Source organism: Aricia agestis, chromosome 9 (genome assembly GCF_905147365.1).
Source record: "Aricia agestis chromosome 9, ilAriAges1.1, whole genome shotgun sequence".
NCBI lineage: Eukaryota > Metazoa > Arthropoda > Insecta > Lepidoptera > Lycaenidae > Aricia > Aricia agestis.
In genome coordinates, this window is record NC_056414.1 from 16022538 (window position 1) to 16046415 (window position 23878).

The 23878-nt window shown below is 35.9% G+C and overlaps 1 long non-coding RNA gene across 1 annotated transcript; it reads left to right on the forward strand.

The window, feature by feature from the left end:
- Positions 1 to 818: 818 nt before the first annotated feature.
- LOC121730330 lies at positions 819 to 23878 on the forward strand. Its single transcript, XR_006036094.1, has 4 exons — positions 819 to 867; positions 12832 to 12833; positions 15823 to 15829; positions 23866 to 23878. It is a non-coding gene; the product is annotated as an uncharacterized LOC121730330 (long non-coding RNA).

A 23878-nucleotide genomic window follows, 5' to 3' on the forward strand; every position in this document is an offset into this window, starting at 1 on the left:
ACCAAATAACGTTGGTCTGTCAATTGCCTAGGAATCAATTTCCTCGATGGTACCTATCTATAGAAAGGTACTCACTTGCTGTTCGTTTAGTTGCGCATTACCTTTTATTTACTGGGTGTTAGGGTTAACATCGTTAATCATTATCCTTAAAACTATCAAATGAGCCCATCAAAATAAACGTCTTTTTCTATGAGAACAATGCTGGGAACTCAAAAAAATCCGTCATCATACCCATACAAATTGCCGATCCGGGCAATTTGTATGGGTATGACGACGGATTTTTTGGTTTTAAGGATTTGATGGTTTTAAGGATAACGGTGTTAAGCCTAACAACCTGTATAACGTTGGAGCCATGCCGCCATGGTGTCGCTGTAAAGGCCGCTAGCGGCCCGCGAACGTTTTACTTGCGTTTTGTGAATAAGTTATAAGTATAAAATGTTTTCTAATATTGCTAGTAATTATTACAACTTAATAACGTAGCTTTTTGTGTCATTTTGTAATAAAAACTTTCTAGAAAAGCCCTCATTATTCGTAGGTATATTGGGCTTCTAATCTATATATATAAAACACAAGGGTGACTGACTGACTGATTAGTGATCTATCAACGCACAGCCCAAACTACTGGACGAATCGGGCTGAAATTTGGCATGCAGGTAGATGTTATGACGTAGGCATCCGCTAAGAATGGATTTTGATCAATTCCAACTCCAAGGGGCTAAAATAGGGGATGAAAGTTTGTATATAATAATCCTTCTTAACGCGAGCGAAGCCGCGGGCAAAAGCTCGTACGAGTATAAGGCCTGCGGCCCGCCATTAGCTTGTTTTGCCACCTTGTGGCCCTTGCCTGCCGAAAGGTTGCCGACCGCTGTCTTAGACCATCAGCGCCGACGATTCACAAGCGGGACTAAAACCAGCCTGAAATATTATAGCCCTAACACTAAGGTTTTTCATCGATTCTGCTACTCAAAGTTTAGTCAACGATAGTTCCGTTCGTTAATCAAAGTTGTGTTCTGTCAAAACCCGCGCGACCCACTATTCATTGATTCCATTTAGATCCCTGTCCAGGGCTGCCACCTTTTTTCGTGATAACATTACTAATGGTGGTCTAACTTTCCGTTCTTTTATGTGCGGTTTCTTGTTGTATAGTACAGTATAGACAGACATTTTTATACATAACATGTTTTATTTTTTATTGAATATCTGATGTGAATACAGATGAATTTTTAATACCTAAATGTTTCAGAAATAGCATCTATGGGATGGCCAACTTCGGCCATCCTATAGATGCTATTTATATATATGCTATATATATATATATATATATATATATATATATATATATATATATATATATATATATATATATATATATATATATATATATATATATATATATATATATATATATATATATATATATATATATATATATATGTATGCAACTGTGCGAAATTTCATGCTCCTACGTTTCCGCATTATTTTTCGAAAAAGGGTTCCAAAGTTTTTCGCGTATTAATAAATCACGCACTGTTCTCCAAATTCCTTCTCACCATACCGACTTTTATTTCCTACTCTTTCACAATTCACTCCGCCAGGCTTTAGAACTCCCTACCAACAGAGATTCGTGACAGTAAAACTTTAGCACTATTTAAAAAGAGAGACTTACACTATCAGCGACAAAACACGTAAAATATAATACTACTGTTATTCTATGTTATGTTTATCTGTTTCAATTATGTCTATTGTAATTTGTAAGTATATAAATATTTATATTGTTTTTTTTTTATTAAATAAGGGGGCAAACGAGCAAATGGGGCACCTGATGGAAATGCACACTAATTTTGCAAATTTTCTAATCACGCATTCCTATTACATATTCAGGTCTTCTGGAGGACATTCCATTTTTGGAATAAGTTGTACCTTAGTACAAATCATATTTTTAGTTTTAAACTGTTTTTTAACTTTTTTGTGTACGTACATAAATTGTAAATAAATAAATAAATAGATGTTTCTCGCGAACACTTTCAGGCAAGAATCACGCCGCTTGATACAAACTGTCATAAATCATAATTATGCCCATTTCTTAGACTTCATTAAAATCGGTTCAGCGGATTACAAAGCGAGCGCTCGCGTCACTTTCATATCTATAACTTCAGTATGGACGTACCTACTTATACTGTAAAAGTGCAAATTAACAATGAAAGCGAAAAATATATCACCTGAATTTTCTGCACTCTCGAAGTAAATAATCCGTAAAAAGTTAAAGTTGGTAAGTAGATCCATCACCGGGACTTGTGAGAATTCGTTAGTTTGTTACAAAGTTAAAGTCAATAAAAGAGGGAATAAAATAGTTTTTGCGTCACAACAATGTTCAAGTGATTACAAATGCCGAAGCTACGGGCTCCTTAGATATGCCAACTTCGGTAGGATATTGATTCAATACTTAGGGTTGCCAACCTAAATTATTTTAAATACATTTAAACTTGCATGAAAATTACGTATCTTGCGATATGTAAGCAACAGGCTTTTGATGCCGTAGATCGCCTAGGTCAGCGTTTCTTGAAGAGATGAGGGTGATGATGATGATGATTACTTGATGAGGAGATGAATTTAAACACTTTTTTAGTCTTGTTCCAGGTAGCAAGCACACAGTAGTTCCGAAGCTGGGCAACGTTGGAGAGCGAGTGTCGTACTATGGCGGCCGACCCATATTTATATCGGCCCCGGTACCCAGCTTCTAGAACATTCCATGCCTCACCCCGTTGGAAGGAAAATTTATTTAATTTCCATGAATATTACATTATTTTACAAAATATACATTGGTTTTATTTGTACAATTATCTTAGCTATAATTTTACATAATAAACATGTTCGTGCCGACCTCCGTAACCGAAATAATTGAAAAAATCAATTTTTCCTATATTTATACTACCTCGCCGCCCCCCGATATAACGGTCGTCTCTGGCTGTCCCTCTCGCACGGGACTTCCTTGTCTGGGACAAGGATAGCCCGCTCGAGATGTATACTATCTCCCTCACTTTTTGGTTACAGAAATCGGCACTAAACCCATCCCATTGAATGGCACTATTTTTCACTGTACACTGATTTCTCACTAAAATGTCCATAGTCCATACACTATTTACTGTCTGTCGTGCACAATATTATTTTTACGATTTCTTGTGCAGATTTTACTACCCCAGTGCTAAGATGCCATGATTCTTTTTATTGCTATGGTTTTTTTTTTTTATTATTATAAAATTGTGGCCGTCTATGGACTGTTCGTCCATATCCTTTTTTTGTTATTTTATTATTTAGATTTTTCGCACCAAGGATAATTGAAATAATATTATGAATTTTAATTAATTGTGGTCCATCACGCCATGGACACTTTTTTTTTTTTTTTTTATATATATTAATATATATATACTTAGTAGAATAGACTATAATATATTATACATATAATAAATAAAAATATATTTACTGTTTTATAAATTACATACTTAATAATAATATTAATGTTTTGAACGGTGTGGTCCCAGTCGGTGTGGCGGCCAGTAGGTCCGACATTTTCCGATTTCCTTAGATTTTATGCTGCTCCACCCTTTGCCTTTAGATGTTGTGACATTGGCTTGGTGGAGAGGGGTCACTCAAGCTGGGTGGAGTTTCTAGGGTGTTAAAGAGATATCGTTCTGTGTCGAATCTACCCGCCATGTGGCTTAGGACTTTATCGTTCCTGTCTTTTATAGCCATTTTTATGTTATAATCTTTTATGTGTTCGGTTGACACCTTTGACACCATTGACACCTTGATTGCTATGGATTGGACAATGGACATGTTCAATAAAATAACATAATCTTATCGTTTTATTAATGTTTCGACACATACGTCATAATCTGTCTCTGTGTAGCGACACTCTGTACATTGTTTTCTGACTTAGCTGTAATAATGAATATTTACATATTTTTATGACTTTCAAACCTACCAAAAACGTAAAAATGATCGTTTGGTGGATGTAAATTATCAAATAGCATCTTAATAGGTAGTCTCTCACGAAATAATTAGGAAACAAAACAATATTGTAATACTTGTAAACCAAAAATGTTGACTAGGTTCTGAAAAAAAATCCAGTCTACTGACTAGTGCTCAAGACGTCAAATAACGGCGCTGTATTGTACTGGTATTCCACTAGTTAGACAAGTGTGACGTATTGTAATTATATCAAAACATAGATATATATACGAAAAAGCACTGGCAAATATTCCGAAACGAATCAATGGTAGGGAACCACGGCAATTCCATACAATTTCTATACCTAAGGAGCTCTGGCCAGTATATTGGGATATATTTGTGAACTTACTTCTATAATAGACAATCAGTCACTGATTGACAGATTTGACTGATTGTCATTCAACCATTATCTATCAAAACGCCTGTGGATTTATTGTGGCAAATATTAAAAGCAATATTTGCTTTTGAATATCAACAATTCGTCCGAGTTTGTGATCTCAACGATTTATCATTTATTGTTATTATTTATCAAAAACGAAGACAATGGCTGTCTTCAAAATCATAATTTAAACATTTTGGCATAAAAATATTTTTTCCTGTATTTGTTTTTGCTGAATGCTAGAAGTAATAAAAGTTTGAAAGTATTATTTTTTAACACACTTTTTCAGTGGTAAAATAGATATAAATCAAAATTTTAAGACAATGTCTATCTTGATAAGGAACGTAACAAACCTAAAAAAAATGCTTATAATTACTTCTGGTCAAAGATTTATCGAAAATAAAAACATGAATTTGCATAGCATAGGGCTTTAAGACGCTCGCCCATAGCACAGCATGTGCTAAATTACAAAGAACATTTAAAATTATCTCTTTCAGCGCTACTATTTTCACAGTGAACTCAATATAAGGAATACACGCACACTCTTGTGTTATCACTTTGTTTTGACTTTTGTTTTACCTTGTGTAGACTTTACTTAGAATTTAAACTGTGATTGGATACTTCTAAAACATAATGGCGAATATAAATCGCGATAAAGTCTGTAAAATTGTTGCTTTTAAAATGGCGACGGGACCTGGTATGGGCGGTAACTGAAAACTACCGAAGCAAAATTTATGTCTAATGGAAAACTTATCAGTTACCCACACATCTATACGTTAGAACATACAATGTATTTCTGTTGTAACAACTTTGTTTCGATGTTTTCAATTCTTTGTGTTTATCGAAGACAGCAGAGAACATTTTAAGAAGGCAATAATAATAATAATATCAGCAGTTGTACCTACTGAGTGTTTTAATAAAGAAACAGGTATAAACAATGGACACTTTAATATATAAAATATATTATAATGTTTTATCCTTGACTATTAAAGTCCCTGAGACTTTTGCTTATATGTCACTTATTTGTAAAAAAAAAACAGTAAGTAAATGATTAATGACTAGATATTCCGCGCGGCTACGCCCGCGTAATTTAGGAATCTCACGGAAACCGTACATTTTTCTGCAAAAAAAGAAACCTATGTCCTTTCATTTTCATTTCAAATAACATAAAAATTGCTCCAGTACGTTCAAATAAGCCCTTTTAAATCATTTCCCTCCGTTTTTTCCACACTTTTCACTATTTCTTCGCTCCTATTAGTATTAGCGTGATAAAATATAGCCTTTAGCCTTTCTCAATAAATGGGCTATCTAACACTGAAAGAATTTTTGAAATCGGACCAGTACTTCTTGACATTAGCGCGTTGAAACCAACAAACAAACAAACTCTTCCCAATTATTATATTAGTATAGATTTATACAGTATTTTCAGAGCGAATAAACCACTCTTCAAATACCTGGTAGTGCCTGGGACAAGATTTTAAATGCCTGTATGGTTGCCCCAGCATATACGACATTCTCGAAACAAAGTCGGCCTAGTCCAGAGAAAAGAACGGGTCAATACGTCTGGGACCAACTATGTGCGGGTTTCCTCACGATGTTTTCCTTCCCCGTATTGTGTACTTGAGATCAGAAAATGTCTCATTGGTACAGTCCTACACCCAAATCGAACCTGCACACTCTGCGAGTGCTCACCAAAGGTCTACCAAATAGGCCACGGACGCTCTTAGAAAGTTACTTATTAGAAAGAGAAAAAATATTGCACATATATTATATTAGGAAAGACATAATATAATATAGTGACATCATAACTTATACTTTTCTTACTAATCTATCAAGAAAAGCCACAAAATATAACGAAATTTAAAATATAAGTTTGCCTCTATAAAAATGGAATGAAAATTTATCTCCGCAAAACTCGAAGAGGAAATTGTTTGAATTTGGAACGTTTATTTTTTAAAAAACACTAAACAAAAACAGTGGCACAAGTGTCGACTGTTTAATTCAAACCCGGCGGAATAAAGTCCCATTCACACTTGAAACAAAGCCTAAAGCGTCTTTTGTTCATGGACCAATTGACTCTTGAACTACGGTTTCTACAGAGTATTTTGTTTGAGCTGCTAATTTTGTTCGCTTTATGAGTGTAATTTGGAAGATAAACTGGAAATACCTTTTTCTGTGTATGTATAATATTAAATGTATTTTATATGCACCTTTGTGGCACTATTTAAGGCTCAACTCACATTGGGACAGACACGACGTTTCAAAAACATGACGCGTCGCTTCATCTCTGCCTCAACGTGTTGAGCCTTTAAATGAAACAGGTGGACCGGTTTTGATAAATAGCAAGTCGTTTTATTGATCATCACAAAAATTTTGGCAAATCGAAACGGCCGATTTTGGACGCCTTATATTACAAAATAAAAAAAATACAATCGTCAGAATAAGTTAGTAGGTTGGAAAGGATATTTTTATCACTCATGTTTTAGCTATTTTTATCATTAGGTAATTATTGCTTGAGAATTTGCTTCGCTTTAATTTATCGTAGGCCGTAGCTCCTTTTGGTTACATAATGCTGATTCCTTATGTCAACTTCAGGAGTTTCGCTGTTTCTAAAATAATCCGTTACTAAGAGTCTGGTCCCTGACTAAGAGTCCATTACAATGATGTAGCCACTACACCGTTGTTAAAAATATATATTTATTATACTAGAATGCTGCCCGCATCTGATACATGATTTTCTGTGCAACGGAGTTCCGTTGCACAGAAATTCATGTATCACACAGGAGTACATTTTTCCGCAATAAAAACTATCATTTATTCTTTCCTGGGCTTAAAAGTATCTCCATACCAAATTTTAATATAATCGGTGAAGAGGAAACAGATAGACAGACCCATTTTCACATATTTTGTAATATTAGCAAGCATAAGGAAATAAAGCAAAAGCATTTTGTTGTAATTTTACTTTAAATATCAAGTCCATAGACTATCGCGATGAGAGAATGTCGCCTTTACTTTTATAAAGCCACGTTATAATGATAAGGTGAAAAACTGAAAACAAAACGCGAGCGCTCGGAATAGTTTATTAAAGACACCGCCTCTTTGCGGATTTATCTTTTTCTGTTATAAACTGTGATTTACTCGGCACTTGGCTGTGCTCTTCTATTTAATGCTTCTGCAATATGAAACAATATGCCGACTTTTGTTATGATTCGCAATATACTCTAAAAGAAATAATTTAAAGAAGTTATAATGAGTATTTATCTGGTTTTCAGTCCCAAAATCTTACTCTACTGAAGTTTTACACACTCGTTTTCTGTCGGGGAATAGTGTTTAATTCTAAATCTTCTTATACGCATGCTGCGTCGACTGCAACGCAGGTAAATGTGAAGTGCCAAAGTACCACAAAATATTAAATAGAATTCGAAAATTAGTGTGCATGTCAGTCTGTGTTCGCGCCAAACTTTAGCGCGATGAATGTGGCAGTTGGCAACACTGCGCGTGAGTCTGCGCTATCAGCTGTCATACGTTAGACATGTAAGTGACACAGTCCATTACCGGCGCGCGATCGTTAAATACGAAAGTGTTCGGCTAGCCGTTCCCGTGAATCGTGATAAATCCTCAGCTCAGTGATTTCACTGAGCTTTAGACTACAGACAAAAGTGACAGTGTCGTGTGACTACATCAGCCCATCTCAGCCAATCTGCCCAGCTGTCTCAACCACCAGGTAACTCCCCAGTTGCCTCTTCTCAATCCACTCCCACTTTGTAGGGGTCCTCGCCCCTACAGTCTGTCTCTTTACGCTTAAGCTGATGTGCGTATGTTGATGGAAGAAATGGAGTACTCTGACTTCTGAGCCCGGTAAAGGATTTCCGGAAAAATGTACAGGTCCCGCACGTGTAACAAATTTCGTCATTACGACGATCAATTCAGACCGCAACGCAACGCGTAGATGCATTTCTAAATTAATAATATGGATTTGACAGATTCGCAAGACGTCCCAAGCAATTGAAATTTGTCAAATCCATACAAATTTATGCCGCGCCTCGCCTCGTCGCGTTGCGGTCTGAATTGACCCTTAAGGAGTTGCGGGCAAAATCTAGTTCGTTCAATTTCTGTAGAACTTTAGTGATAAAGAGCTATAAACCCTTGTAACACGTAACCGTGACGAGGACGACACCGGCTGCAGTCGTAAAACGATCACTTAAAATAATATAACGTCAGATACGACCCGGTGATCTGTTACTTATTGAAATTGAGCATTCGGATGTGTTAGATTTAATATTCTGTATTACTATATTATTATGTTATGCCTACATATTGTATATTTTATATTAAGTTATAATATAGTTAACAAATTATTATTTGTCACTCATGGTTGCATCATCTAGATCTCATAATCTAGGATTTAAGAGGAGTCCACACCGCCCTTTTTTCCATACAAACGTTGTCCCCTGTTTCCTCCCTGGATAATGCTAGTAGAGTTATACTTTTTTTCCTGAATATCTACGGCCACTAATACAATGTCCCTATGTTTTCTTTTTTTTCATAATTTAATTATTAAATAAGATATGAACGTTCAAAAACCCAAAAAAATGGCCAGATTTTCCGCTGTGTTCAAACGTCCAGAAAACAGATTTGGCTAGATTATACAAAAAAAGCAAAACATAGGAACACAGCTCAAGCCTTTTTTTAATCTTTAATGACAAAAGTACTTAAATCGGTTAAGTTTTGGAGAAGGAATCAGGGGTCAACGAATCGTTGATTTTCTGGATTTTCTGCAGTTGTCTCTATAGCGTTCTGCGGTATAGGCTTGAGGTAAGGGAGACAGCTATAGATATTACACGTACTTTTTTTTTCATTTCTCTAGCCCCTGGTGTATCCTCTTAAGGGCGCGGCACCATTCCCAATTTGTACAGGAATGACTAAACATCAACTTTATATAAATAGTCATCTTTTTGTAATTAGGAACACACTTCGCTTTAAGCTCGCAAAATTGTAACTCACCTACAGTAAACGGTCACGGTAAATCAGTCTTTCAATAATTCCTATTACCTCCACACTGGTAGGTAAAATGTATATAATCTATGTTGTCTGTGTTACGTTATTCGTGTTCTAATGTTATTTTGAATGTTTGTGTACCTGTTATTTTTAGGGTTCCGTACCCAAAGGGTAAAAACGGAACCCTATTACCAAGACTTCGTTGTCTGTCCGTCTGTCCGTCTGTCTGTCTGTCGCCAGGCTGTAACTCAAGAACCGCTATAGCTAGAAATCTGAAATTTTCACAGATTGTGTATAACTGTTGCCGCTATAACAAAAAATACTAAAAACAAAATAATATTAATATTTAAGGGGGGCTCCCATACAACAAACGTGATTTTTTGTCCTTTTTTGCTCGATATCAATAATGGCAACAGGTAGGCACTTGAAATTTTCACAAAGGACTAAAATATATGTTTACTTTAATAATAAATAATAATATTTAAATAAAATAAAAAATTAAGGGGGGCTCCCATACAAAAAACACAATTTTTGGCCAATTTTTACTCTATAACGGTACGGAACCCTTCGTGCGCGAGTCCGACTCGCACTTATTATTTGGTACATTGTACTGTAATGCCCTACGCAAATAAATGTTTATTCATTTATTAATTATTTATCAGGTATTGATTTGGTTGCTCTATTTAGATCTATTTTCGATTGATTAGTAAGAATGAAAGATATCGTAATCCTCTCATGATTAAGTAAAAAAGAAAGTGCGGGCTACGGACTCTCTTTTTCTTACTTACTCAACTTCTTTAATAATTATGTATAGACCCTTATTAAGAGAAATTATTCATGACTTCCTCAATCATGAATAACGATCAACAAATCAATTTTATTTTCATTGCTTCCCTTTTGAAAATTACCACTGAAATTTTTGGCAAAAGTTATATATGTAGTGTAGTATTCATTAGTATTTAGATGTATGGTAACGGTTTTATTAAAAAAAACTAGATGATGCCTGCCACTTTATTGCACCTAAATTAATTTATCGCGCGGGAACCGTACATTTTTCCAGGATGAAAACTATCCTATGTCCTTTCCCGGGACTCAAATAATATAATATAATACATAGTACATACCTCATCAAAAATACACTTTCGCATTTATTAAGGACGAGCTTGGGGTTGGAATTTATCAAAATCCTTTCTTAGCGGATGCCTACGTCATAACATCTACTTACATGCCAAATTTCAGCCCGATTTCAGTGGTTTGGGCTGTGCGTTGATAGATCACTATGTCAATCAGTCAGTCAGTCACCTTTGATTTTTATATATATAGATAAACCGACTTGCCTCGAACCCGCATATTGTCATCGGGTCCAATGGAGCGGGCTGCATTTTCATAAATTTAATTGTGATAGAAAATGTATGGAAAATGCGCCTCCCTGCGCCCCGTTGTAACGTGCGCGTATCATAATGGGATTCAGGTCCTGCACAAACTTAAAGTGCACACAGGAGTATCGAGTTTAGAAATTGTGCACGGAAATTTATTACAAACGCGCTAGCCACCCTCACAAAATGAAATTTGGCATTCGATTTTTGAAATTCTTCTCGAAATTTTGTATAGTTAAGAGGATACAACAGGGGCTAGAGAAATGAAAAAAAAGTACGTGTAATATCTATAGCTGTCTCCCTTACCTCAAGCCTATACCGCAGAACGCGATAGAGACAACTGCAGAAAATCCAGAAAATCAACGATTCGTTGTCCCCTGATTCCTTCTCCAAAACTTAACCGATTTAAGTACTTTTTTCATTAAAGATTAAAAAAAGGCTTGAGCTGTGTTCCTATGTTTTGCTTTTTTTGTATAATCTAGCCAAATCTGTTTTCTGGACGTTTGAACACAGTGGAAAATCTGGCCATTTTTTTGGGTTTTTGAACGTTCATATCTTATTTAATAATTAAATTATGAAAAAAAAGAAAACATAGGGACATTGTATTAGTGGCCGTAGATATTCAGGAAAAAAATTATAACTCTACTAGCATTATCCAGGGAGGAAACAGGGGACAACGTTTGTATGGAAAAAAGGGCGGTGTGGAATCCTCTTAAATGTATTATGTAATGGACGAAAATCAATAACGAACGATTTTTTTTAATATAGCAAAACACCCTTGGCACTGAGAGTGCATAATATGAAATATCCATACATTGCTAGTATTTTATTGACTAAAATCTAAGATGCAAATAATTATCTTACATATTACTATCTTAATTATAACATGGTCTACGCATGACTTGAAAGACACGTCGTTGAATGGCGCAAAATTTAATACATACCTACTCATTACTCACGTCCAGCATATTTTTAGTCGTTTCGATTACTTTTTTGTGTCTGTTTGTGTTTAAAAAGCCCGAAAGTTTTTGGGATTAAGTCGAGTATCCACTTTTTAACCGACTTCCAAAAACGAGGAGGTTATACGTTCGGCTGTGTATATTTTTTTTATGTATGTTCAACGATTACTCCGCCGTTTGTGAACCGATTTTCAAAACTTTTGTTTTGTTATATTAGGTTTTACTCCAATTTGGTCCCATTTTCACAAAAATAGTGACCTGATGATGGGATCCATGAGTAATCGAGGGAACTCCTCAAAATTCAAATGAAAACATATGGTTTTTTTGGTTTCATATGAAGTATTTCAGGTATATGTTACCAAAACATAAGATTTTGCACCAGGATACACCATGGTTTGAAGGTGGTGAACAGAACTCCTTACTCCTAATAGACACATATTTGGGGGTTTCGACGTTGTCTTAAAAACTGTAATATACTACTATGCAAATTTAATTAATTATCATCATCATCACCACTATTCCACCATACATCCATGAGTAATCGAGGGAACTCCTCAAAATTTATATGGAAATATATAGTGATTTCGATTAAGTATATGAGAAGTATCCTAAGCATATGCTACCAAAAAGCAAGATTTTGCAATTAGATAATATACCATGGTTCCGAAGGTGCTAAGAGAACTCCGGATTCCTTATAAGTACAAGTTTGCGGCTTTCGGAGTTGGTTTAAGAACTGAAAGCATATCCTACTATGCAAGTTACATTCATCATCATCATTATCACTACCACCAGTCACCACACCATGAATTATCTAATTATAACCCTATTATTGGGTCTTTTAATCGTCTTTAAGATCGAAACCCGAATTTGTCGAATTATTTTAAAAATTATAAGGTTAATTCAATGTAAATGATTCGACCTTGGTGTTTAGGTTACCAAGTTAGCAATTTGATCATGAGATCTTTGAGGTATGCTAATCCCCTTAAAATTTATACGGACGATTATTGTTATATTTGAGCATAATATTATATTATGTTTAGCTGATGAGTTTTCATTAGTGTAATGATAGAAAGAAAGTCACTGAACAGAACTTTAGAGCCTTTAAAGACAGGCGTATGAACATTAATTTTATCATTGCTTGATTAACGCCAAGCATACTATACAGGGGTTTATGCTTGGAGTTGCTTAAGCAATTCTAAAGTGGTAGTGATCTCAGACAATGAGTTCTCACGTCATGAAAGTGTATCCTGGATCCAAAGTCACTAAGCATTTAAATTAGTCTGCACAGGAAACCTTATAAATGACTAAAAAGAGTGAAATTATTATTTTTAACAAAAAATTAAAACCGACTTCCAGGGTTAAACAATAATAATTTATAATGAACAAAAAGTATTAAATAATTTAATAATTCTTACTCTTTGAAGTGCCTTAGGCATAATTCTCCTAAACCTCAACTATTTCTGTACACAATCTTCATTATTTTAAAGACGGTACCAGCCACAGATTTTAGAAGTAAGTACCAGCTAATAGTGAGTTTTATGACAAAATATTTTTTATATTTAAAACTGGTACCGACTTCAAAATAATGAAGATATTGTGTACAGAAATAGTTGACGTTTAGCAGAATTATGCCTAAGGCACTTCAAAGAGTAAGAATTAATAAATTATTTAATACTTTTTTGTTCATTATACATTATTATTGTTTTTACCCTCGAAGTCGGTTTTAATTTTTTGTTAAAAATAATAATTCAATATTGTTCGATTACTAATTGAACCGTAAATTCATGCAGTCCGAAAACTCTACTAAAATTTAAAAACACAGCGCTTGATAAAAATATAAAATTACTGAAACTTCAAAAACGCTAAAGGATTGCCGAAGCAAATAAGTCTTTCATTTAATTATAATCCAGAGGTATCTCTTAGTGAGGCACAAAAACCGGTCGACCCTTTCACGAAGTTTCTTTGTCATTAAAATTTAAAAAATTAATGCCTCGGAGTTGAGTCTGTACCTACTGATGCTGAACTTCAATGGAAAAGTTTATTATCTTTGTATATTGACAATCAAGATGGCGCTCAAAATTTCTGGTGCGCTCAAAAGAATTTGCAACATAAATAAAACAACGGGTTAAACTACGCAAACGTGATGTAATTTAAAATGACCCATTAAAAACTTATCGTTATTTACTACATAAGCAGATACATATTAAATTGGCAGACTTGCACCGCGGTTTCGGGCTACCTATTCTAATTTTAAGATATGTGGCGGCGTGAACGCGCGGATTTGTCCGCTACGAGGCGAGATTAGGGTCAATTTATACTAGCGCAAAGTCGAAGCGCATCGAAGCAAAGTATCAAAACCGAACATAGCAAATCCAACCTTAACTCCAAAGCGTTAACGCACACATTACATCTGAGAATTTTAATAGGCGCGCGGGCGTCGGGTGCATCCGCACGAATTCGCGCGCCAAACCAGACCAACGCTGATTGGGTCTCGCAGAAGTAACGTGTACGTTAAATTTTCTGTGTTCAGTTTTTGGGAATTCGCTTCGCTGCGCTTCGACTCTGCTCTATTATAAATTGATTCTTTCAAGCAAACAATATATGAAAAGATTTATTTAAATAGCGGCGCGGTCGCCCTTTCATTTACATACATTTGCTTGTAGTCTCGCGGTGTAGCCGCCAAACCGCGCGGACGCATATAAATCCAGCTTAAAAATCGCATTGCCTCGACTCGCTGCAATGTCAACTGACCTCTAAGGCTCTACAACCTAACGGCGACTTCGCATCGCAAAATTCATACTAAAAACATTGCGATGCGATGCGATGCGATGCGATGCGATGCGATGCGAATTCGCTGTTTTGTGTGGGAGCCCTAAATCATCGTTTGGACGGGGAATCAATTGGGGCGATATCGAAGATTTATACCCGGGGATACACCCGGGGACGGGGTGATGGACTGCCCCGAGATACCCGGACCCGCGGATCGTTTAATAAACCCACTTTATTGGAACCTATCATCTTTATTCAGTTTGTGGTCAGAGATGAAACAAGTGAACTAAGCAATTCCTCGAATGCTTTGGGGATATTCAAGTCAGCTGTTTCTAATGGAAAATATGAAGCGTTTGATTGGTTGTAAATTCTTAAGTTTTTTGTAAGTTTTTAAGTACTTTCGTACGGAACCTACATATGCCTAAAGTGCATTTTTCCGACGTAAACTATATTCTTTTTCTTTCCCGGGGTCAAGGTATTTTGATACGATATCAGTTCAGCCGCTTAAGTGTGTAGGGGTAACAGACATACAAACTTTTGTATTTAATAATATAAGTATAGATTAATCTTAGTATAAGCACAGTATTACTGAATAGTTATAACATTACTCGGTTAACAGCTTAAATCCTGCCATTTTCGTGCGCTTGTGCGTCTATTTTTATAAAACTCTCCGTCAGAGCTCGCTTATCGCGCTACGTCAAGCTGTATTAATCACCCCTATTTTCAGTGGCGTAGCTAAGGGGCAAGAAGGGACCCCCAAACTCAGGGGCTCATCAATCTCTGATCTATAAATTGTGTTGATAATATTTTGTAACTGCTACTTTTTTAGGGAAGCTTTTAGATAGTAATTATAAATTAATATTATGTTATATTACTGCAATGTTTTCACGCTAGAGGCAGCACCAGCAATAGACAGCAAAAAAAGTTCGACGTTTGACTACATTTCGACGACCTCTGTGGCTCAGTTGTGGGGCTGTTGGTAGCTCAAGCCGGGGGTCGCGGGTTCGAATCCCGCCGACGGAACAAAAAAAGTTTTCAAAGTTCCTGGGTCACGGATTTGTATTAAACATGTGTATCATAATATAATAAAATTAAGTTAAATACAGTGTGCAACAAAAATAAGTGATAATACTTTAGGGTGTGTACGTGTTCCTTGTAGAGAGTTCACTGTGAAAGTAGCAGCTCTGAAAGACGAATTTTTTTTTTCACTTTTGTTGAGCGTCACGAGTTTCCCCATACAAAAGTGAAAAAAATGTTTGGTCTTTCAGCGCTGCTACTTTTACAGTGAACTCTCTACAAGGAACACGTACACACACACGTATATGACTTATAGTATAAAAGTATTAAATATATTACCGTTGTATGGCACCTGTAACACAAATCCTTTAGGTAGTTACCACGGGGCCAGACTGGCGTGGTGTGAAGCGTCCATAGTTGTTATATTATTATATTATTTCTGATTATATCTTACTGTCTGTGCTAGTAGCGCCCTCTGCTTTGACCTTTGCGTAATATTTTCTGTTTTAGTTTTTACCTTGTCAAAAATAATGTTTTTTTTTTTTATGAAATAAGGGGGCAAACGAGCAAACGGGTCACCTGATGGAAAGCAACTTCCGTCGCCCATGGACACTCGCAGCATCAGAGAGCTGCATGTGCGTTGCCGGCCTTTTAAGAGGGAATAGGGTAATAGGGGAGGGTAGGGAAGGGAAGGGAATAGGGGAGGGTAGGAAAGGGAATAGGGTAGGGGATTGGGCCTCCGGTAAACTCACTCACTCGGCGAAACACAGCGCAAGCGCTGTTTCACGCCGGTTAAGGCTGTTAAGGCAGTACGTCAAATTTAAACACGCCTCTGCCTACTTAATTAACGTCTTGCAAGTTGCGTCGCCCCTAGTTGGGGCCCTATATAGCTACACCTCTGCCTACATTCCCCCTAAAACAATTACCAACAGAAATGTTATCTTGAATATACTTACGCCTTTTATGGCGGAGAAAAGAAAACGTTTCTTGAATTATTATTCTTTCCCGGGTAATGATAACGCCGATGCTAATGATGGCGTTGCCGGAAAAATTATCAGCACCATCCGAAAAAGGTTACGCTCATCTTTTTACCTGAAAATGCCTGTTTTATAACGAACAAAATTATGTTTTAATATCTTTGTCCCTTCTTTTTATACTCTCTAGTATCTACAGGAACAATTTAAACACTATCTAAACTTTTAGGAGTGAATAATACTAATAAGTACTAATGAAAATAAGAAACATTTTGTATGCAATGAAGTAAGTAAAAAAAAAAACTCGCACCAAGGCACGTGACTTATCGAATTAAACTAAGGGAGAATAGAAATCCGACGCGGCGTAGGAGAGAAAGTTATATGCCCCTATCTTTATCCCGAAAATGATTCCTACTTTTTTCAGGAAACCGTAAAAAGAAGAAAACAAAATTTTTTTTTTTTTCAGGAAACCGTCCACAGCACGCGTTTGCGGCGACCATATCAGACTGGTGCGCGTGCGCATAACGCAATCGCTGCATCTACTATCGTTCAGAATATCCAAGAACTGTCTCTATTTGAACCTAGTCACCCCGGATACAGACTTGGTAGAATATAGTGCCTTGTGGGACTCCGGTGTAGAGTGACGTCATCTATGACAATGTGGAGTTGAAATAAATTGAATACTTATAATATTATAATATTTCTGCGCTACTTTATTTTGCGTAAATGAAGTCATTCTGATATAAAGGAAAAGGTAACATTACAAAAAACCCCTAAAGACCAGTAAGGCCACAACGCTGCGTTGCGGCGTCGCATCGTAAAAATCTACGACGTCGAAAATTTTCCGCTAGTTTAAGTTGGTCAGCTTCTTATTGTGCAATGTCCTTTCCAATTAAGTTTTTGCGTTGCGACATCGCATCGAATTTCTGTGCAATGTTTTTTTTTTTTTGTGCGATGTCGCAACGCAGTGTTGTGGCCTGACCCTTAAAAGTTATAAGTTTCATTCTTACTTCAACTATTACTTCTGACTTCTGGTCTAAAGATAGGCACCCAGCTCAACAACAGGTAAGGATTTTCCAGTTTCTTTTCATCTGCTTCATTTAAATTCGTCCCGACGTAAAACCTTCATTTCGCCATAAAAAGTATATCTCGCTAAGTGGTTTTCAATGTTAATGTAATATACTGTATTATACATGCTATACCCATTTGGAGGAATTTCTTTATTCTCCCAAATGAGCCGCTATTTGCATAAACACTTTTGTGTTCATGTGTACTCGACCTGTTTAGTGTTTACCGGGAATCCAACACAAGTCTGGAAATATCTACTACTTAGCTCTATTATTTACTTATACGAGCCAACCATTTGGAATGGACTCCACGAACTCCAAATAAAACCATAAAATGGGCGTGTTTAATAAATTGAGATTTGATATTTGGCAACAATTCGCGAATACACCATCATGATAAGCCGATACGTCCGTTTAAGGTGACGCCGCGTTAAAGTAAAAAACCGTGTTGGATATGTTTTAGATTGCTTGTTTTCTATGAGAGGCCAGGCCGGCCTCTAATAGAAAACGAGCAATGGAACAGCAAAAAATGGAAAGGGCGTAAGCGACAAAATGGTTTTTGTCGCGTAATTTAAAAACCATAAATACATTTCATATAAGCTATGGGCAACTTAAAGTTTTTGCTTGAACTAATCTATGTACAAATTTTGGAAGCTTAAATCACTCTCCTCTGTTGGCAAAATAGGAATCCCTTTTTTTAACAGAGGTCTTTTTGATTGATTATTCTGTGTTATAAAAGTTGACCAATCGTGTTATGCTATGGGTAATTCAAAGACAAAGACATGATAAATACTGACAATGAACTTTAATTTCTTAGCTTCAGTCATTGCTGAGAAAAATCGATATCGCTACAGCCAAATTATCAAGGCGTCGCCTTAACATGGTTTAACCAAAGTGACCGATCACTTTAAAAACTCCTACATAAAAATGTACACACGTACGTCCGGTTAGAGAAGCCGGCCATGTTCTTGCATCGCATTGGGAATTGTCTTCTAAACAGCCCGTCGGCAAACCATAATATGACCTGAGCGAACCACGAGAATCAGACCCCTGTTTCTTTTAAAAATTACAATTATCTAGGGAAGCCTCATAACAAAACAACCTTTTTAAATTCCGGAAAATCAACTTAGTATAATTTCCTCCCCGAGGGAAACGAGCAATATACTAGGTCGATTGACATCAAATCCCTAAACCTTTTGGTAAGTCATCCCGCCTAATTTCATTGATGCTTTGAAAGCAAACATTTGTGTAAGGGATATTAAAATCGTGAGTACTTTTTTGGGGTTCTGTTTGAGTGTGGTTATTGAATAACTAATGATCCTAATTATGTAAGGATGGAAGCATATTTTGATTGTTATAGCCAATTTGAGCCTCGTTTCAAGAAATTAATCCGCCATAAAATAAAACAAAACATTATAATAAAGGAACCTTTTACTTCTACTTACTATCTTTTACTCGCGGCTCAACCGGTTAAAATATACTATCCTATCACTATGAGAACAGTGTATATCATATCAAAACTATATAATTAATAAATATAAAGATTCTTAATAAGAAAAATTATGAGAACAAGAAAAAAAATCCAGCAGTAAGCGAGTCATAATTTGTCACCATCAGACAAATTATGACCAAAATACTCTCCATTGTCTCAGATTTCAAACAATAAAAACTATATCAAAATTGGTCTACCCGTTTGGATGCTATGATGCCTAGAACAGACAGACAAATGGTGGCCTTACAGCTTATACTTTAAAGCGGTTTCGTCCAGACAACCAATAGAATTTAGCTAAAATTTATGATTAAGCTTTGTATACCTACAATTATTACATAAAACCCGACAAAAATATTACATTAATTACAGTCTCACGGTATCCATTCCCCTCAGCAACGTAAGACGGTTTAACGTAAGACCCTATTAAGTTTTGCGGTAAAATAATACGTTTTGACAATAACAAGTACAGTTAGGAGTTTACTTGTATCATAATATTCAAGTAGAACTTCAAAGGTATTGTTAAGTTTCTGTTTGTTGTATCATACGTTATTTTTGGTGGTGTAATTTACGTTAATTTAACAAGTGTATTTTTTTTTTCAATTTCAATTGTCGTGTTCCTTTTCTACACTTTTCTTTTTTAGGGTTTCGCAGTCAACAAGGAACCCTTATAGTTTCGGTCTGTCCATCTGTCCGTCTGTCTGTCCGCGGTTTTGCTCAGAGACTATAGGACCTATAAAGCTGTAATTTGTCATGAATGCGTAGATGAATGATGCCGACAAAATGGTACCGTACATAAAATCTTAAAAAAAATTTTTTTTGGTACCTCCCTAGACATCAAGCGGGGATGATAGATTTTTTTCGCGTCCACCCCATCGCGTGAGGTATCGTTGGATAGGTTTTAAAAAAATATAATGAGTATTCATAGATCATTTTCCGATTTAGAGATCCATTTGCAAAATATTAATTTAAAATTAGTAATAAGTTTAGCACTGCTACTTTAACGAGAGCTCTATATTTAGCGACGTATACACATCGTAAATTTTTGTGTAACAAAACTAAGTATTACCTAGTTTTGTTATACCCTGTATAAAAATCTGGAATTGAAAACTGCAGTTTAAAAAGTTAACCTGGAATCTGCGGAGCGTTTTTGTGGAAAATTTTTAGACAAAATCCTAGAAGCAACAGGTTCGGGCAAGTTGTTATTAAGTTCAGCCATTACTGTTTTTACCGAGCCGGCATTAGCAGCGACTTAATTATGAAGTTTGGATTTATCTAAGAAGCAACTTCGTCAACAATTATTCGGCTGATGACGAAAGTTTTGTAACAAGGGGGGAAGTTTCGTTAACCATCTAGCTAGATGTGTGGAATTTAAATTTTAAGCGTCAATGACGTTACTTATTTCTAACTTAGGAGAAGGCTTATATCTAATAAGTATATAAAAATAAGTCGGGTTTTCCTTCCTGATGCTATAACTCCAGAACGCAAGAACGCACTAACCGATTTCCACGTTTTTGCATACGTTGGAAAGGTCTCGGGCTCCGTGAGGTCTATAGAAAAAAATTCAGAAAAAACTTTAAGAGAAAAGCAGAAAAACAGGGAACATCATTTTATGGCAAAACAACGTTTGCCGGGACAGCTAGTAACTAATAAAAAGCTTCAATGTTTAAAAATGTTATGGTCAGAAAATGTTTTGTCATTGTCATGTAAAGTTTAAATTATAAAGTTAATATACCTAGCGGAATAGAGAAACAAAGGCCTGTGCAAGCGAGATGTAACTATCAGTAACATTGCGTGGTAAAAAGAGTCGTGTGATACATGACAGTAGCACTCTTTTTTTGACGTCCAGTCAGCACGTGCCGCACGTTGACAATTTAATCTCATAGAATTCATATTCAATCATGCTTGTGTAAGTGTATACGTACACATATTTTTCACACAGATGAAAACCAATTTTGGTTTCGTTGGACAGCTCGAGATTGTCGTTCTATTCCGCTAGGTATATTAACTTCATGGTGGTCACATTGAAACAGTCACGACGCGAAATTCACGTCGTGGCTCAAATGAAAACGGCCACGACGCGTTTTGGCAATAACAAAAAGACCAAAAAGCGAAATTCGTGTCGTGACTGATATGCTATTCGTTTTTCTTCATTGATTAATCATACATGAAATGATGATTAATCATACATGAAGATGAAATTTGAAATACCACTCGTACTACAAATATACTCGTGGCCGTTTTCATTAGAGCCACAACGCGAATTTCACGTCGTGGCTGTTTCACTGTGACTACAACGCGTTGTGAGCTATTTTTCCGCTCACTGAGTGTTTTCAGTCTTTGAGCGTAACATATACATAGACTACCAAAGTCATTTGGCTTAGCCGTAGTCGGATTTGTATCGTAAAATATAATTGAGAGCGATAAAATTATTCATGAAATCCACTATTACACAATTAAAATTATCAGATCTATACGGTACTTACTAGGTCTTATTTCTTAAACTTTAGTTGTAGATGCCCCAAATCCCATTTAGCACAACTACCTACTAAACATTTCATGTACGATGTAGCCCTTATATAAAATGCAGTAAGAACTAGGCCACACTGCTCCATTGCGTTGCCGCACATAACGTTGCGGCGACGCACGTTAATACAATGCAGCGATGACAGAGCAACGCTTCTCTCACACGTCATTTTACTTGTCCGACTTTACTTCCTGGTCGTTTAATTCCTGACCTAGCATTCCGTCTGATCACTGACCTACCAATAAAGAGAAAAACCTGTACACGTACCACCTACCCTGCGCAGTGGTCGCTTCTTGCCCCACCAAAGATGGGAGAGAAAACTAATGAAACACTGCACTGCAATTATTCCTCTTCAATTTTTGCGAAGCAATCATTTTACGCATGGCTTACACAATAAGTAAGTAAATTGTAAAACATCGTAGCTGCGCGAGCAACGAAACGGAGCCGTATGAACTTGTTCTAAAAGTTATTTTACAATGTGACGCGTCGATGCAATGGGTTGCACTTTTAAATGACCCATTTAAAACTCAACTCTATTTAATGAAGATTAACAATCAATTGACTTGGGCTGACTGTTAAAGAATAGCGAGAAAACGACAAAGAATAGCTAATTTAAAAATGCATCGCAGTGCCTCGCAACGTTGCAATGTGAGTTGACCCGAACGTACACCGTAACCTGATTCAGTAAGCAGGCGGATGTGTTATCAAGTGAGGAATAGGCCGGCCGCACGCCACTGCACCATACTCTATGTAATTAAATGCTCGCCTCTACTTTACAGCTGTTTTATAGATTAGTTACAACTTTGCTTAACCAGTATATTTTTAGTTTATTTTAAAGTTTTTTTGTAGGCTAACCTCAGACAGAGATGAAGAAGAGTGTGAATAATAAAAAAAAGAAAATTTACAAACGATAAAGAGAAATTTGGGAGCAAGTTGAACTTTGCTAGAGCAGCCAGTCAATCGAATGCTTTGTTGACACAAATAAGTATAGTTTGATTAATAAAGTAATAAAATAATAATTGGGATATAAGTACACAATCGTGACTGTGGAGTGTAGACTGTAGAAAAACACTCTAAAACAATGCATTTTTAAATGAAACAATCACAAACACAGAGAAATACTACAACATAATTAGAATAACTATTATTTAAATTCTTTATTTGGATGACGGAACAGAATATAATTAATGAATCAGATCCTACAGACTGTAATGAAGCTGCCAGCACGAGCAAACTAACAGCTTAACAAGATAATTACTCGCTGGTGAAAGCTGCAGCAAAAATGTAAGCCGTGCTGTAACAAACCAACTGCAATACAGTACAATTAATTAATTTGCAAAACAAAATGATTAAAAAGATTAGGAAATTTTTGTTTCGTCGGCTTATCTTATACTCAAAGCTATTTGACCGAGCTTTGCGCGGTGTTCGATAAAACACGAATAAAATGACATTTTCTAAAAATGATTCCTAGCTAGATCGATTTATCGCCCCCGAAACCCCCTATATACTAAATTTCATGAAAATCGTTGGAGCCGATTTCGAGATTCCAATTATATATATACAAAAATTGCTCGTTTAAAGATATAAGATATATCTTATATATAAAATTCTCGTGTCACAAATCACAATGTTAGTTACCGTACTCCTCAGAAACGGTTTTACTTATTTTTACCAAATTTTATATATGCATATTCAGTGGGTCCGAGAATCGGCTACTGGCTACTTTTTATATTGATAAGTGCATTTGTTGAATAAATAATAGTAAATTATTACAACTCGAGACTGGCGGCGACCATTGTTTGTGCGATGGTATAGCGATGGACGTTGCCATGGTGACATACTTATTTAGTCACTTCAATAAAATAATATGGGCGAAATACATTATAATATTGGCAAAACAAGGTTTGCCGGGACAGCTAGTAGTTTATAAAGGGTATCATTTAAGCTATCACCAATTTAATTAGTTTTGTGTTTCTTAAATAATAGGGTTTGTCCTCAAAATAGTAGATCTGTCACCAAAATGTAGTCACCAAACAATGCAAAATCAGTTCCACAATAAATCACCTAAAATCTCGAGATATAAGGTCTAGTACCAAATAAATGTTTTTGTATGTATTATAATAGGTGTGTCCTAATAAGTATTTAAGCAAACCAATTTAAAGAGATCACCAATAAATCATATTATTATGTTACTAGAAAATTGCATTAAGTTCAAATAAAAAATTAGGGTTGTCATCATCGTTTCAACCAAAAGATTCTGCTACTTAACTAGACTCCCAAGGTTCTAAATTTCCACTGGTAGTATAATTTATATT